The sequence below is a fragment of the Durio zibethinus genome, unplaced genomic scaffold (assembly GCF_047325235.1).
Source record: "Durio zibethinus cultivar Kanyao isolate XHJ-2024 unplaced genomic scaffold, ASM4732523v1 HiC_scaffold_55, whole genome shotgun sequence".
NCBI lineage: Eukaryota > Viridiplantae > Streptophyta > Magnoliopsida > Malvales > Malvaceae > Durio > Durio zibethinus.
Window position 1 is genome coordinate 12,501 of NW_028322678.1, and position 5,000 is coordinate 17,500.

Sequence of the window (5,000 nt, forward strand, 5' to 3'; positions counted from 1 at the left end):
TGTTCCTGGGGTCTCGGCCAGCATCGGCTGCGTGCACGGCCTCGTCGAGGCCAAGGCATTTTTGTGGCCGATGAGAAGGGACCGCGAGACCGTCAAATACCGAGAGACTTGGCCGGGCCAAGCCCGCAACCGCAGCTTCTGCTCGCACCACCCCAGGGAGCCGTTGCCCGATTCAGGGACTTGGTCTGGGGTCTAGGGCAGCATCCGCCGCGTGCACGGGCTGGAGCTCGGCTCCCTTTTTTTGCATGCAAGCCAACCGATCGAGGCCATGGGCGCCTGCCGGTCACCGGAGCAACCAGTCGCCGGACAAAAATCGCCGGAAGGCATGCACGCCCTGTATTTCGTTCGAGGGACGTTGGCCGGGGTGCACGCAATGGGAGGCCCATCGCGCACACCTACTCCCCCCGTGGGGGGGGGAGAGGGGGTGCCGGACCACCACCCCCTAAAGAGCATTAGAGATTTTACAGATATGCTACCAGTAGACGTTAAAATGTCTGAAACGGGGACACTTTTTCCAAACAAGCAAATCCCACACCGAGGGTGCGCAGGTGCCGATGGTGGTCGAGGCATGTGCCCGCAACAAGGGCCAACGTGAGCCGATGGTGGTCGAGGCAACCGCCCGCACCAGCTCGAGGCATGTGCCCACACCAAGGCCCGGCATGTATCGATGGTGTTCGACGTAGGGGCAATCTTCTGCTGATGGTGGTCGAGGCAAGAGCCCGCACCAAGGGCCAGCGTGTGCCCATGGTGCTCGAGGCAACCGTCCGCACCAGGGCCCAGCGTGTGCCGATGGTGGTCGAGGCAACCGCCCGCACCAGGGCCCAGCGTGTGCCGATGGTGCTCGAGGCAACCGCCCGCACCAAGGGCCGGCTTGTGCCGATGGTGTTCGAGGCAACCGCCCGCACCAGGGCCCAGCGTGTGCCGATGGTGGTCGAGGCAACCGCCAGCACCAGGGCCCAGCGTGTGCCGATGGTGGTCGAGGCAACCGCCCGCACCAGGGCCCAGCGTGTGCCGATGGTGGTCGAGGCAACCGCCCGCACCAGGGCCCAGCGTGTGCCGATGGTGGTCGAGGCAAGCGCCCTCACCAGGGCCCAGCGTGTGCCGATGGTGGTCGAGGCAAGCGCCCGCACCAAGGCCGAGCGTGTGCCGATGGTGGTCGAGGCAAGCGCCCGCACCAGGGCGCAGCGTGTGCCGATGGTGGTCGAGGCAAGCGCCCTCACCAAGGCCGAGCGTGTGCCGATGGTGGTCGAGGCAACCGGCCGCACCAAGGGCCGGCGTGTGCCGATGGTGTTCGAGGCAACCGCCCGCACCAGGGCCCAGCGTGTGCCGATGGTGGTCGAGCCAGGAGCCCGCACCAAGGGCCGGCTTGTGTCGATGGTGTTCGGGGCAACCGCCCGTACCAGGGCCCAGCGTGTGCCGATGGTGCTGGGGGCAAGCGCCCGCCCCAGGGCCCAGCGTGTGCCGATGGTTATCGGGGCAACCGGCCGCACCAGGGCCCAGGGTCTCCCGATGGTGCTCGAGGCAACCGCCCGCACCAAGGCTCAGCATGTGCCGATTGTGATCGAGGCAACAACCCACACCAGGGCCCAGCTTGTGCCGATGGCGGTCGAGGCAAGTGCCCGTACCGAAGGGCAGCCTATGCCGATGATGGTCGATGCATGTGCCATCACCATGCGTCATCATGTGCCATTGATGGTCGAGGCCTTGGCCGAAGTTCGATTTTGAGCCACGGTGCCCATGCTTGGCTCCAGCATGTGCTGGTGCCGCATTTTTTTCACTCGGGACAGCATCGCCGGAGCATCGCCGGAGCATCGCCGGAGTACCGCCGGAGAACCTGACCGGCGGCATTGGGGTTCCGGCGATTGGGAGGGGGGCCGGGGGGGTGTGCGCACATGATGTGCGATGGGTGCTGGTACTTGGCCTTGTGTTGGCCCCCTATCCCTCATCAAACCTCTGAGAATTCACACCCCCTTAAAGAGCATTTGAGATTTTACAGGTTTGCTACCAGTAGCCGTTAAAGTGTCTGAAATGGGGACACTTTTTTCAAACGGTCACAAAATCTTCTCTACTTCGAGTTTTTAGCTGAATTTTTTTGTGCATGCCAACAAAAATAGAAGGATCATGCCTACAAAATTTGGGGCCAAAAATCCTTATAAAAAAATTTTAAAAATTCCCGAACCGCAAAAAGTTTCGAAAATCGTGAAAAATAGAAAACGAGTCATCTTCCAACGAAACTTCACGTGAAGGCTTAGGGGACCATTGTATGAATTTACAAGCCATAAAAATGGCATTGGCACGGCAGAAATTTGAAGATGTGCCTAAACCCACCAGGGCCCAGCGTGTGCCGATGGTGCTCGAGGCAACCGCCCGCACCAGGGCCCAGCGTGTGCCGATGGTGGTCGAGGCAACCGCCCGCACCAGGGCCGATAGTGTGCCGATGGTGCTCGAGGCAACCTGTCGCACCAGGGCCCAGCGTGTGCCGATGGTGATCGAGGTAACCTGCCGCACCAGGGCCCAGCGTGTGTGCCGATGGTGGTCGAGGCAAGTTCCCGCACCAGCGCCCAGCGTGTGCCGATGGTGCTCGAGGCAACCGACCGCACCAGGGCCCAGCGTGTGCCGATGGTGCTCGAGGCAACCTGCCGCACCAGGGCCCAGCGTCTGCCGATGGTGCTCGAGGCAACCTGCCGCACCAGGGCCCAGCGTCTGCCGATGGTGCTCGAGGCAAGCGCCCGCACCAGGGCCCAGCGTGTGCCGATGGTGGTCGAGGCAAGCGCCCGCACCAGGGCCCAGCGTGTGCCGATGGTGCTCGAGGCAACCTGCCGCACCAGGGCCCAGCGTGTGCCGATGGTGCTCGAGGCAACCGACCGCACCAGGGCCGAGCGTGTGCCGATGGTGGTCGAGGCAAGCGCCCGCACCAGGGCCCAGCGTGTGCCGATGGTGGTCGAGGCAACCTGCCGCACCAGGGCCCAGCGTGTGCCGATGGTGCTCGAGGCAACCGACCGCACCAGGGCCGAGCGTGTGCCGATGGTGCTCGAGGCAAGCGCCCGCACCAGGGCCCAGCGTGTGCCGATGGTGCTCGAGGCAACCTGCCGCACCAGGGCCCAGCGTGTGCCGATGGTGCTCGAGGCAACCTGCCGCACCAGGGCCCAGCGTGTGCCGATGGTGGTCGAGGCAAGCGCCCGCACCAGGGCCCAGCGTGTGCCGATGGTGGTCGAGGCAAGCGCCCGCACCAGGGCCCAGCGTGTGCCGATGGTGGTCGAGGCAACCGCCCGCACCAGGGCCCAGCGTGTGCCGATGGTGGTCGAGGCAACCTGCCGCACCAGGGCGGAGCGTGTGCCGATGGTGGTCGAGGCAAGCGCCCGCACCAGGGCCCAGCGTGTGCCGATGGTGGTCGAGGCAACCTGCCGCACCAGGGCGGAGCGTGTGCCGATGGTGGTCGAGGCTGCCGATGGTGGTCGAGGCAACGTGCCGCACCAGGGCCCAGCGTGTGCCGATGGTGCTCGAGGCAACCGACCGCACCAGGGCCGAGCGTGTGCCGATGGTGCTCGAGGCAAGCTGCCGCACCAGGGCCCAGCGTGTGCCGATGGTGGTCGAGGCAACCGCCCGCACCAGGGCCCAGCGTGTGCCGATGGTGATCGAGGCAACCGACCGCACCAGGGCCCAGCGTGTGCCGATGGTGCTCGAGGCAACCTGCCGCACCAGGGCCCAGCGTGTGCCGATGGTCGTCGAGGGAACCTGCCGCACCAGGGCCCAGCGTGTGCCGATGGTGGTCGAGGCAAGCGCCCGCACCAGGGCCCAGCGTGTGCCGATGGTGCTCGAGGCAACCGACCGCACCAGGGCCCAGCGTGTGCCGATGGTGCTCGAGGCAACCTGCCGCACCAGGGCCCAGCGTGTGCCGATGGTGGTCGAGGCAAGCGCCCGCACCAGGGCCCAGCGTGTGCCGATGGTGGTCGAGGCAAGCGCCCGCACCAGGGCCCAGCGTGTGCCGATGGTGCACCAGGGCCCAGCGTGTGCCGATGGTGCTCGAGGCAACCGACCGCACCAGGGCCCAGCGTGTGCCGATGGTGGTCGAGGCAAGCGGCCGCACCAGGGCCCAGCGTGTGCCGATGGTGGTCGAGGCAAGCGCCCGCACCAGGGCCCAGCGTGTGCCGATGGTGGTCGAGGCAAGCGCCCGCACCAGGGCCCAACGTGTGCCGATGGTGCTGGGGGCAACCGCCCGCACCAGGGCCCAGCGTGTGCCGATGGTGATCGAGGCAACCGCCCGCCCCAGGGCCCAGCGTGTGCCGATGGTGGTCGAGGCAAGCGCCCGCACCAGTGCCCAGCGTGTGCCGATGGTGGTCGAGGCAAGCGCCCGCACCAGGGCCCAGCTTTTGCCGATGGTGATCGAGGCAACCGGCCGCTCCAGGGCCCAGCGTGTGCCGATGGTTATCGGGGCAACCGGCCGCACCAGGGCCCAGGGTCTGCCGATGGTGCTCGAGGCAACCGCCCGCACCAAGGCTCAGCATGTGCCGCTGGTGATCGAGGCAACAACCCACACCAGGGCCCAGCTTGTGCCGATGGCGGTCGAGGCAAGTGCCCGTACCGAAGGGCAGCCTATGCCGATGATGGTCGATGCATGTGCCATCACCATGCGTCATCATGTGCCATTGATGGTCGAGGCCTTGGCCGAAGTTCGATTTTGAGCCACGGTGCCCATGCTTGGCTCCAGCATGTGCTGGTGCCGCATTTTTTTCACTCGGGACAGCATCGCCGGAGCATCGCCGGAGCATCGCCGGAGTACCGCCGGAGAACCTGACCGGCGGCATTGGGGTTCCGGCGATTGGGAGGGGGGCCGGGGGGGTGTGCGCACATGACGTGCGATGGGTGCTGGTGCTTGGCCCTTGTGTTGGCCCCCTATCCCTCATCAAACCTCTGAGAACTCACACCCCCTTAAAGAGCGTTTGAGATTTTACAGGTTTGCTGCCAGTAGCCGTTGAAGTGTCTGAAACGGGGACACTTTT